At 39.8% G+C, this 13,024-nt stretch overlaps 1 protein-coding gene across 4 annotated transcripts in view; it reads right to left on the minus strand.

The window, feature by feature from the left end:
* The window catches only part of B3galt1 (beta-1,3-galactosyltransferase 1), a 561,105-nt gene that overhangs the window by 197,006 nt on the left and 351,075 nt on the right, over positions 1-13,024 (minus strand). For 2 of the 4 annotated variants that reach the window (XM_055600197.1, XM_055600189.1), the window contains exon 1: positions 5,605-5,768. The exons of the other annotated variants lie outside the window; for them this stretch is intronic. The gene's annotated coding sequence lies outside the window, so the exon portion shown is untranslated. Of the gene's footprint in view, positions 1-5,604; positions 5,769-13,024 lie in introns of those variants that run through there. 4 annotated transcript variants of the gene reach the window in all.

The raw sequence follows: 13,024 nt of genomic DNA on the forward strand, positions 1-13,024 counted from the left end.
AAGGCGGCAAAGATCTATTGTCTTGTTATACCACATGTCCCAAAACACAAATACCATCACATTTCTCTGAAGACCAAGAAAAAAAAAAGTGGAGGAAGTTGCAGAATATGCTAAACATTGGCCAAGAGAATAAAGGATGTCAAAGAAAAATGCCAGGAATAGATTGCCAAGAGACGGAGGATGAACTCAGTGAGAGACTACTTCGTAATCTGAAAGTCTAAGAAAAAAAACAAAACAAAACAAGGGTACTAGATGGAGAGATGACTGACGGACTGATCAAGAGCTCTTGTTGTTCTTGCAAGGATTTGGGTTCAGTTCCAGGCACTAACCTAGGAGTTTATAACCATCTGTAACTTCAGTTGCATCACAGGGTATATAGGTCTGAGAGCAATTTGAAAAGCGAGTGACAAGGTACAGGCTCTGAAGTTGATAATGTGTTTCTGGTTCTGTCCAGGACTCAACATATCAACACTGGCTAAGATAGAAACACCTTCAGCTAAGCATTCCAGCTGCTGCAGACTGACTTTCTCTCCCTTATGCTGCTTCTGTGAGGTTTTTCTTTTACATGCATGAGCGTTTGACTTATATGTATCTCTGTGCACCATGCATCTGCCTTGTCCTTGTGGAGGTCAGAAGATGGCATCAGATCTCCTGGAACTGGAGTTAGAGAAGGTTGTAAGCCACCATTCAAGTGCTGGAAACGGGGTTTTAACTGACAAGCCATTACCCCACAACCATTTTAGGGATTTCTGTCAGAGAAAGAAACTAACATAGTACGTGATTTAACATTATAATTTATCTTTGAGTTAAATCTGTGTTTACATATAGATGAATGTCCTGACTCTTAGTGATACAGAAGGGATAAAATAATCCTTTAAAATGTTCCTTGCTCCTTCTTTGTAACTTCTGGTAAATGATTGATTAGGTGTTTGTCTAAAGTTACTAAATCAACCTTCACACAGGACTCTAAATTTAACCAACATAATTTTACATGCTCTTAAAGTGGATGGCTTTAAACAGCCTGCTAATACATGCTGAATAACTCTCCCTAGTGATCCTTCCTTTCTACATGCTGCAGAGACATGTGAGCATATGTTTTCAGCACTGATATTATCCACTTTCAGATTGTTATATAGTATTCCTTAACCAGGTCCACCCTTAGACATTAATGAAGCGTAAGATGTCTTTATAGACTCTCTACTTTTATCACACTGTATAATCTCTCTTGATATAGGCCTGACTTGAGGATTCAGTGACCAATAACTGGCAGGTCTTTAGCTCTTATTCTCCAGCTAAAATATCTCTATTGCAATTCAAAAAAGTTCAAACTAAACTGCCTCCATTTGAATATCCTACAACTATTTCTTTTCCTTGTTTTCTTTCTTTCTTTCTTTCTTTCTTTCTTTCTTTCTTTCTTTCTTTCTTTCTTTCCTTCCTTCCTTCCTTCCTTCCTTCCTTCCTTCCTTCCTTCCATTTCTCTCTCTTTCTTTCTTTCTTGTACCAAGAAGTAGGGCAAGAAGTAGGGCTGTTGCTTTTATAAACTTAAAAAATTATTTTATTATTTTTTACAATTTATTCACTTTGTATCCTGATTGTAGCCCCCTCCCTCATCCTCTAGGTCCCACCCTCCCTCCCTTAGTCCACTGAAAAGGGGGCATCTTTGTTCTCTACTATCTGATCCTAGCCTATCAAGTCTCATCAGGAGTGCGTGGATCCTCTTCCTCTATGGCCTGATAAGGTCACAGCCCTCTCTTCTAGGCAGGAGCGATCACAGAGCAGGTAACCAAGTTAATGTCAGAGACAGCCCCTGCTCCCCTTACTAGAGAAATCACTTGAAGACTGAGCTCCCTATGGGCTTCATCTCAGCAGGAGGTATAAGTCCTCTCATGCATGGTCCTATAGGAACTTACCACAGATTTCCTCTGAAAGACTCCACCCAGCAGGGGATCAAAGCAGATGCAGAGACTCACAGCTAAACTTTGGGCAGAGTGCAAGGAGTCTTATGGAAGAAGGGAGGGGATGGAAGGACTCGGAGGGGACAGGAGTTCCACAAGCAGACCAAAAAAGCCAAAACTTCTGGGACCAGAGGAGCCTGCAGAGACTAATGCATAAACCAAGAATATCCTACAGAAATTTCAAAGGACAGGTACAAATTCAATATGCCTTCTTCCACCCCACATTGGTTACATTACTATTTCTCAGTTTTGGCTATCTCAGAGAATGGTAGCACCCCCATCCAGTTGAGACACTATGTCTCCCTGAGTGGTCTCTTTCTGTTTGTTTGTTTTTTTCCTCAGTAATTACACCTTTCATAGGTAGTACTGTCCATAACAAATACATGTTTTCATGCTTGTATGAGTACTGCTTTTTAAGATACTATAGAAGTGGTCTGTGCACACCATTAGTTTCTAGCATGACGGAAGGCAATATACAAAAAGAAGGCTTTACTTGAGCTGAGACTTCCAAAAGGAGAGTACACAATGATGGGAGAGATAAAACAGCAGGCAGCTAGATCAGGAAAGCTGAGATCACTCCTCTACCCTCACATTGGAAGCCAGAAGAGTAAGCTAGAAGTGGGGTGAGGCTATAAACTTTCAGATTCCTCCCCTAAGTAATGTAAGTCCTTCAAGCAAGGAATCTTGTCCTACAAGTTCCATCACCTTTCCTAACAGCATCACTGGCCGGGGATCAAATGTCTGAACACATGAGTCAACGGGGCACATTTCTCATTTATACCCCCACACTGTTCCTTTCCACAATTTAGACAGTACATCTATTAGGGACATGCCAAAATTGAGCATTTATTAAGTGAACATGGTCAAATTTGGTACAGATTATACACTGTAATCAGTTTTCCCTTTGCTGCACCAACAATAAGCTTTGGATGGCTAATCCAGGATAAGTCACAATTTTCAAATATGCCAGCTCGATGCCTGACTGCCTTGTCATTATTCTCATTTTTGATGCCTTTTTCCTTCCAATTACATGCTTGACGCACAAGACACTGAAGTACAATTCTTCTTCCTTAATAGCACAGTGGCTCCAAATTAGGTTCCTTAGAGTTTTAACTGAAATTCATATAGAAGGGGATTGAACCTGTTAATAGTTTGCTGGAAAAATGAAGTCTATCAACTATAATTTGATACCGAAAAAAAAGTCAGACTGCAAATTTTCACATCAATTTTGTGTTTACTTTTTTTTTTCCTTTGTGGCTACTTTGCTTATTTCTACGTTTTCTCTAATATCTTCAGGGATCTGTGTGATAAGATTCAAATACTGAGACTTGGGAGCAAGCACCTATAAAGAAGTAATTTCTCCAATGAAAACCTAGGCTGTATCAGAACTTGAGTCAGGTGAGACTGCATGGCATGAATGGAAAGATATTGTCAGGAGGAAAAATGTTATGTAGTTTTCTGTTTGAATACTTCCCACAGCGTAGAAATCATAACATTCTACTGGCAAATACGTGTGTTAGATGTCCATTGGAGAGAACCAAAGGAGTATTATCTTCATCTACTAGACCTCCAAATAACTAAGCTGACAATGAAACATTCTGGGTCACAGCTAGCCCAGTTCCTGAAATAAGCCAGCATAGTCGTTCTCATCCTTCTTAATGCTGAGACTCTTTAATACAGTTCTTTATGTTATGGTGACCACCAATCATTATTTTGTTGATGCTTCATAGCTATAATTTTGCTATGTGATGAGTCATAAGTATCTGAAAGGCAGGATATCTGATATGTGATCCCTCCAGGGGTCATGAACAGGATAGTTGAGAACCACCATTAGCAGTTTCTAAACTGAATCTAGTATTCATATAAATGAAAATATCTGTGGCATCTGGGCATCTCATTAGTTTGTTGACATTTGATCAAGCATTTTTTTTTTTAAGTCTTTTGGAGAGCTCCACTCACGGGCCTTTCTTGTCAATTTTCACAAATACCCAACAGTATAAAATCAGTTCTAATAACAGCTTTGACAGAATTTAGTAAGGCACACAAGAGAACTTGTAATCTCCACAGGCTAATTCACACATATGTGCATCTGAGAAATGGGTCTGGGAGCTGTCACCTCCATTTGTAGAACTCAGAGAAAAATGAGGAAAATCATCTACCAACCACGAACCAACAATTTTCATTTTCTTATCTCAGAATAAATTTTCAATGCCCGAAATGTATTTTATGAGCTTTCTTGGTAGGAATGGTGCTTCAGATCCATGTGTTCCTATCATTTCACTGTATCATGTTTACTTTTAGGACTTAAACTGTTGCAATTTGATATAGGCAGTGATTCTGTGGCTAAGGAATGGAGTATGGAGAGTCACATTTGACCAAAGGCTTAGGTTATTTATTCAGGTATTTTTCTTCTGAGCTCTCGAGTGCATGTCTTTCCCTTGAGGTTTCTGAGGTATAGTATGGGATTTCAATAAGCAATAGTCTGTGTTGGCTTGAATTTGGTTAATATTCTAGAGTACAAAGCTAAAGAGTGTCATTCTTAATCTTCTTATTTGTGTTAAGATTTGACCTAAAAACACGTAGAGCCAATAATTTTCGCCAAATAAGATTTGTATATTTTCCTGAATATAGTACTTTTTCTCCATTAGGATTAACTAGATTTGAAAAAGATATTAGTATAAATCTCTCTTTAAGTGTTGTTCCAAATTTATATGACAGAATACTGTTTTGAAGAATATTAATCAATTCCCTTGCTTGTCTTTACTGATGGCGTTTCCTGATTAATTTTACCGCAGAGGACTTCTCTATGCTATCTGGGCAATTAGATAGAAACACTCATTACACATTACTGACCTAGTGGTTGCTTTCACACACTAGAGGGACTGTTGAAGAGGGGATTTTTAGAGAACTAAATGTTGAAAGAGGACAGTTAAGCTGAAAAAACAAACAGAAAGTGTTGGTATGGAGAGAAGGAAGGAAGTTTGGGTGTAGATATGTGGAACTCTACCCAACCCTTCTCATTCAGTCTGGGGTTGGAAGGAGTGATGGCTAATGATTCACAGGGCAGCATCTCAGAAGGCAGCCTTAAGAGTCCACTCCAGAGAGAGGAAATGGGTAGAAATCCTATGGTTTGTTCTGTGTCCTTTCAATGAGGCTTCTAGTGACTACTATTGTTATCGAATATATTCTAAGTTCCAAACAGCCTAAGGACATTACAAATATTATTTCATACTCCACACGATCCTGTATCTCATGTAATTATATATATATATATATGTATATATAATGGAAAGATAAATAGATTACAAAAGTTAAGATGCCCAAGATCACACTCTAACTAGTACGTGTTTAAGCTTGAATGGCATCACCCACCCATCAGAATCCACTTAACAAACACGCCACGCCCTTCTCTGCAAGGCCTACTCAACAGCCAGCCTTGTATCACCAGTTTCTCCTTTGACAAGATGAATGTCCAGGACTTTGCCCACCAACCCCTCAAACCAAAGGCTCAGTACAGCCACCTGTCCAAATCCTGAACGGCGAGCCTCTGGACAGCTCGTGATCTTGAACTGAGCAAACAGAGTCTAGGTGAAACCAGCTGCTGATGTCTCATTATGATGATGGCAGTGGAGGCTTACATGACATTTACTTGTAGAAGAGTTTGGAGGTTTTTAATTCTTATGTCTTCAAGGAGACTCAGGTGCTGTCCCTTAGGTATTGCTTAGCAAATAGGTCACCCACCAAGACAGGCCTGCAATGTCTCTTGCGGAAGCGGCAGTGGAGAGTAGCATGAGGCAGGGAACATGGGGTGTGGAGCTATTGACTTCTGCAAGGTCTTTTCTCTGTAGCTGTTGTAATTCTGTGACCCAGAGCCATGTTTACCTGATCTTTCCACATTTTCCATCTTCAAAGATGGCAATTCAAACAGATTGTGCAATGCTTGGGGAGAAACTTCTTGTTAAATAATAATTAACAGCGAGATCATCATGGCCAAAGCTGGGTTTCAGTAAATGAGCTCATGGAAGTTTTTCTCTGGGTTTTAACACCATTATCTGTGAGCCTGAAAGGCCAAAGTTACTAACAATGGACAGGAAATGAGGAACTTCGGTGAGGGTCCACACTGACCACAACTATTGCCTGACTGCTGTTAGTCTCAATTCCTTCAGATCTTTCTACATTAAGTACTTTCTCTGTACAGATGATTTCCCTTAGAAAATGAATGGTTGATTTCCATCTGAAACAGAGTGGTGGAGCCTTCTCATATATCTGTAATATTTCTAGAATTTATCTTACATGAATACCTGTAAACATCCCATTTGTACATGTTTACATGTTTTGTTTCTTTGAACAGGAACCATGTCACGTACTAGTTTGGTGCGATCCTTCCCTGCGTGCGTGCATGTGTGTGTGTGTGTGTGTTTGTATGTATTTACATCTCTCTATATTTTTATAAAATATATATATTTATACACACACATATATATCCTACAATGTTTCTTTTAAGTAACATTTTTTAAAAACAAAAATATGTAAAGTAAAGAAACATAAAGTAAAGTAAAGAAAAGAACACAATACAAAATGTTAAATATTTATTAAGTTCCCACCATGTGTAATAAATAGTACGGCAATCAGTGGGGACAAAAATAAATGAGTGTTCATAAAGAGCAGTTAGTTTTGAGGAACAGGAAAGAAACAGGTAAACATATGTGAACCATGTAAGAAACTCATCAAAAGGTGCATCTCCCTGGAACAGAATAACACACTTAAAATCTTCCTGCAAGGCCATTACCTGGCTTTGAACCCTGATGTGGAAGAGCAGATGCCCTGCTGCCACTTTAAGAGGACTACTGAGGAATTCCTTTGGGGTGGATGAACATCCCTTCAGAATAAAAACAAAACAAAACAAAACAAAACAAAACAAACAAACAAACAAAAACATCCCTGCTCTTTACCCAAATGCCTACTTTGCATCCACTCTCTCTTATTCTCACAGTCTTGTAAGCCTGCTTTACAGACAAAGTGTCTAAGATTCTGAGAGGCCGAATGAACCACACAATGCCACAGCGAGATAATGGTGGAGCTGGCATTCAGTCTCAGACTCTCCACAGTTCTGTGTGGCAGGGACCAGGGCATCTGGCATGGGCTCCTCTCTGTAGCCACTCTCATTCCAGACTGTCTTTTGCAAGATTGGCTGCTACTCACCCTCTCTTATTTACTGTTGGATTCTGTAGCCATTGGCTGTGGAGATTCTTCTGGGTACAGCTTTTCTAAACGGCTTCAAGGCTTTGCTTTCCCCAATATGTTCAGCAAAATTTTGGCTGTGCGCCATTTTGGTTAAACCCTGGTGTGGTTCATGGCTGGCCTTCTGTAGATGTCAGTGTTCAGCATTCTCTGCTGGATCAGCAGCCCAGGTTGCACAAGGTCGAAGTGAAGATTTATTCTACCCTCTTTAGCAGAAAGAATTGCCTCTTTGTCAGTGCTCAAGTTGCAAACACATGCCCTTTTGTGTAGCTCCTGATATTTCCAGGATAGCACCATGACCTGCTTTCTGAGCAGGAGTAGCACAGGGTCATGGCTACATTTCCCTTTAACGTCCACTCTATGTGAGGTTATCAAACTCTAGTGTTAAACCCTGGATATGTTGAAGGGCAGGTTCACACGAACCAAGCCTTTGATAAAAGGAATCATGAGCTGAATCTGTGACAGTATCGTGTGCACAACACTTAACACACTGCCTGAAGGCATAGAGTAATTATTCTCTTAGAGCTGAGTGAGTGAAAGGACTCGAGAAGCAATCAGGCTCTCTCTCTCTTTGCGTCTGTGTGTCTGAGAGAGAGAGAGAGATACAGAGAGACAGACAGAGAGTTAGAGAGGGAGGGAAGAGAGAGAAGAGAGCTAGAGGGAGGAAAGGAGAAAGGGGAGAGGGAGAGAGACAAGATCTTTTTGAGGTATGAGTAATATTTCATAATTAAAATTTTTTACAGAGGTTAGTAATTACTAAGTATATAATCTGTGTCCCCAATGCCTTTTCTGTTCTTCCAGATTTGGAAATGCATACAATGCTGCTAAACAATTTCTAGGCATGGGAGCATGATATGAAAATGACAAGCAAATTACATTATGAATTCCATAGCAGACATTTGTTTTTATAAACACTGCGTGCTCTTTTTATCTGGAGGCTCAGGACAGTATACCTTTTAGGGAGAATAAGAAGTAGGTCTAGACAAATCCTTGGGAAGTTAAATGTCATGTTTATTTTCCTTAGGTATTCTGTTGCAAGGTACAGAGGATACATAATTAGGAGCCATTTATTATACAAAAGTAAAGATACTTTTGTGTCTCCATTAATTTCTTTTGGTGAGAGAACTGGCTTAGCTTTTCAGACATATGTCTATTCAGACTTACTTTTAACAGGCCAACATCTTTATTCTGACCTCCAGATTTATTTAAACTTTGATAATGGAAGGGAAGATAACGTGTGATTAGAAAGGAAAGAAATCTTAGAAACACGGAGGCCCCCACGTTTGCTTCAGAAGAATGTAAAATCTGAACAGACTTATAACAGGAGATTGAATTAAATGATCAAAACCCTCCAACAATGAAATGGCAGGGATCAGTTATTTCACTGGTGAGTTTTGCTGAATATTAAAGAGCAATATATTCTTCCAACTCTCCTGAAATACAAGGACAACTTTCTAACTCGTCCTAAGAGGCAGCATCGCCTGAGGCTAAATGTAGATAAAGTCACCACAGGAAAGGAAAACTACTGGCTAGCATTATAATAACGATGCTGAAATTATTAATAGACCAGGCTACTGGAAAAAACTGACAAACCTGACCAATGTAGCACATTAACAGAATTAGTTGGGAAAATGCATGTACATCTTTACTGGTGTTAAAAAAAAGTGAGAAAATGCAACACTGATTCACAGTAAAACAAACAAACAAACAAACAAACAAACAAACAAACAAACAAACACTTGAGGACATGGCCCACAGAGTCAACTAAGCAGGGCTCCTAGGTAATCACAAAGACTGAAGAGACAGTCACAGACCCTGTTTAAATCTGACCTACATAATTATGGTTGTTTAGTTGGGTGTTCCTGTGGGACTCCTACAGCCGGAGTCCGGTGTGTCTCTGACTCTTTCGCCTGCCTTCGGGATACTTTTCCTCCTATCGGGGTTGCCTTTTGCAGCCTTCATATGAGGGTTTGTGCCGGTGTTATTGTAACTTATGATGTCATGTTCAGTTGGTACCCCTGGGAGGGAGGGATGGATCTGAGGGGGAGGGAGCTGTGGAGGTAGACTGGGAGAAACTGCAGTTGGGATGTAATGTGTGAGAGAAGAATAAAAAAAAAGAAAGAAAGAAAGAAAGAAAGAAAGAAAGAAAGAAAGAAAGAAAGAAAGAAAGAAAGAAAGAAAATGCTCCACACAGTGTACACAGAAAAGAAATTTCCAACTTGACTAAAGGCATTTTGGAAAATCCCAGAAGTAATGTCATACTAAGATGATAAAAAAAAAAAAAAAAAGAAAGAAAGAAAGAAAGAAAAAAGAAAAGATTCCAGAGTTCAGAATAAAAACCATTTGTTGATTAAACAACTTAATGTATAGAACAAACAAAATGATTCATTAAAAAAAAAAACTACAGAAGCTAATTTATTTGTAACATTGGACTAAGTTACAGGATTTCAGTAGTATGCACAAAACCAGCTGTACTCCTACAGGAGACCAATGGCAGATCCAAAAACATGTTGAGAAAATTACTCCAGTGTTTCATAGCCAAACAATGGAACACTATTTCTCTAGCAAGAGGAGGCACTGTTACATGGCTTCTTTTCATAGTGACAAAAATTCGAAACTTGAAAACAATGAAGATATATTTTAAATGTGTTAAGATGCTACTAAGTTACACACTTTAAGATGCTTAATTTTACGTTGTATTGGCTTTTACCTCAATAAGATCTGTAATGCATTGGTTCTTTTTAGGTTATAACATTACAGAACTGGATGCTCTTTATCTTTGATAATTTGACCAATATTAAACATTCAGTCAACTCTAGTGAAAAAGGAGAGGAAGTGATTGTTAACAGACTAAGGCTGTGAGGCCCTGTTCACAGGAATTGCTCACAGACTCCTGGCCCGCCGAGTCTCCTTGCAAACATACGTCTTCCTACAATGTCTATAGCATGGGACCGTGATACTTGAGCAGCTGAAATACTAGAAAATCTCCTGTCATTCGTACAATTATCAGTTTTGTTCAAGACTCAATATGGCTCACAGGCTTAAAGTCTCTTCTAGACAGACAGACAGACATCACTGTGATTTACCAAGGAGGAGTATTCTGAGTCTGCCCCAGCCAGGGATCTGTGCGGAGGGGAGCTGAGAAAAGAAGGGGAGACACACATCACACTTCAGTGGCAATGTCCAGGCATGTAAAGGAGACCCAGAACAAGTATTGTTTAAAGTGATCAGACTGGGGCAATCTGATGAAATGAAAGATTTCAAAAATGTATGATGAGTTGGTAACCTATTAAAGTATACATAAAGGGAATTTTAAAACAAGCGCAGAGCATTTGTGTAATCTTTGATGGCTAAAGCAGGATTCATTAACGGAAGCCGCTGAACATTAACAAGAGGTGATGTAGCACACAACTCAATGCTGTACAGCGTATAACTCTATCCAAATACAGGAGAAATGTGGGGCTTAGTACAGGTCACGGATGAGAAAGCTCAGGGATTAGTCATAGATGGGATATGTCTAGTCTTGCTAATGGATAGAATGATCATGGGCATAGAAAGACACAGGAGACAGTGAGAGGTTGTTTTGGTGTAATAATTTTCTGTTACACAGGAAATGTCACTGAGTTTCGCTATGCATCCTGAGACCAGAAGAACACAGTCCTTCATGCTGGGGGCTAGAGAGCAGACACAACTACATCAGAGAGTTCTGAGCAAAGCTACCATGGTGTACGAGCAGAAATTTTGAAGAGCAACTGGATAGTATTTAGGATGAATGGAAAGCATGACAGTTCATACTGGGGGCGGGGAGGTAGAACTTTTTTATTATAATCCAACCAAAATCATCAATGAGGCTAGAATGATACCAGGAGGAGTTCAGTGAGGTGGCTCAGTGGGTGAAAGTCACTGTCAGTAAGCCTGGCAGTCTGAGTTCTGGTTCTGGGACTCACATACTGAGAGAGGAAAACTGAGTCTCAGAAATTGTTCTCTGACATCCACACGTGTCACAGTGTCAACGCTTGTCCCCACACACGCACATTCACACACACACACACACACACACACACACACACACACACACACACACACACTAAATAAATAACCAAATAAATAAATAAATTTATTTTTAAATAAAAATATCAGAATATATGGATGTAAAATGTAATGTTATATATCAGCTATAAAAGATTAGTTAGAGCTGAACATTTACAATGATTCCTAGCTTTGAAAGGTGAGAACTATTCACAACAATAGAGGGACAGTGAGAAGAACTGACTAGAAGCATGGGCAATGAGATCAGTTGGGTTTAGTGAGCATGAGATGTCAGGAGGATATCACAGTGAGCATTGCTCTGAGTCAGATATGCAGGACAGAAAAGAATGAATCCAGGCCAAGAAATACGGATTTGAAAGCCACTTCTTGGCCACTCTCGTATTCTCGTCAGGGGTGTGAGCATCTTCCAGATATTCTGCATGAAGGATTTAAATAGCACGTGGCCCATTCTTTAGTGCATACTGCATGTCTTTTCAGACAAGAATGATTTGAAGAAAAACATATTTATTAGATGGGGAGGGAAGCCGGCATGGGGTACCGGTCAGGAGTAAATTACTTTCTCTATAAAAATCTGCCACCGAGTGCTTTCCTTTCTTCCCCTGTTCATACTCAGCTCAGTTTTAATGGCTGGTAACAGCGCTCTCATGAAGCCAGGTAGAAAGCATAACTCAATATACATAATCTAGTTAGTCTTCCAGGAGAAACTGTGCCTGTTTGTGTCTGGAGTCCCTTCTCACTCCAGCATGTGGAAACTTGGTCACTTCTGAGATATACTCATAAGGAGACTGAAAAGCTTCATGGGCATCTGAAAGTTGCTCAGGGAGGCACCAAGAAAAGTCTACTGCAGTAGAAACAATTTTCCAGTGTTGAGGGTGAGATGAAAAGAGTGTCAAAAGCAAAGTGAGACAGACTAGGCCAAGTCACATGAGAGTTACATTTGTATTTTCCAGAAGATGTTTAGAACCTACCTTGCAGCCAGTGGCACACGAGCTAACATATTTACTGAGGAGCAGAAAAAGAAATCCTACGTCCGCCTTAAGATCTCTCAACTGCTACAAACTGAGCAAATATGTTAATAATCTCCACTTTCAAAATAGATTGCCAGAGAAATATTACATTTGGCAAGCCAATGATCACTGCCTAGCCTAATGCTATTATTTCCTTTTGCTGACGTTTCTCCTCCTGTTTCTTCTCAAAGGACTGAGGAGGTCTTCATGTGTGCCAGTGAATGAATGGCTTCGGAACTAGGTCGCTTCAGTTCAGTTTGCTGCGTGCGTTTTCACAAGCATCTGACTTCCTCTGCTGTGGCTATGAGTCTAATTGGATCATGTGATGGGAGCTGAGGCCAGGGTGGGAAAAGGAAACAAGCAAACAAACAGCTTCCAGAAGCACACAAGAAGTTTGCTTTGGCTGTGTCAGCAACTACATTGTTGGGTTAAGCAAAGATACTATAAGTGGCCTAAGGGAAACAGAGTAAAAAGACACAGGGTATCAATAAAATAACAGCCCTTACTCCTATGCACATACTTTAAGCCAGAAAAGATCTGCTAATCAAGACAATTAAAAGGAGGCAAGTTTGGCAGAAATCACAAGTCCTCCCCACTAGCAAGAAGAAGTCTAAAACAGGGAGGCCTTTTGTTTCTGTACCCATGAGCCTGGTGCTCTCAGCAAGGCTCACAGATCTTACCAAGGATGGATGGGATGCTCAAGGTAGTCTCTCAAGCTTAGATTCTGGAAATTTGATTCACTACTTAAACCAAGATCCTCTTTCTATCCAT

The sequence above is a fragment of the Psammomys obesus genome, unplaced genomic scaffold (assembly GCF_907164565.1).
Source record: "Psammomys obesus unplaced genomic scaffold, mPsaObe1.curated_primary_1811, whole genome shotgun sequence".
NCBI lineage: Eukaryota > Metazoa > Chordata > Mammalia > Rodentia > Muridae > Psammomys > Psammomys obesus.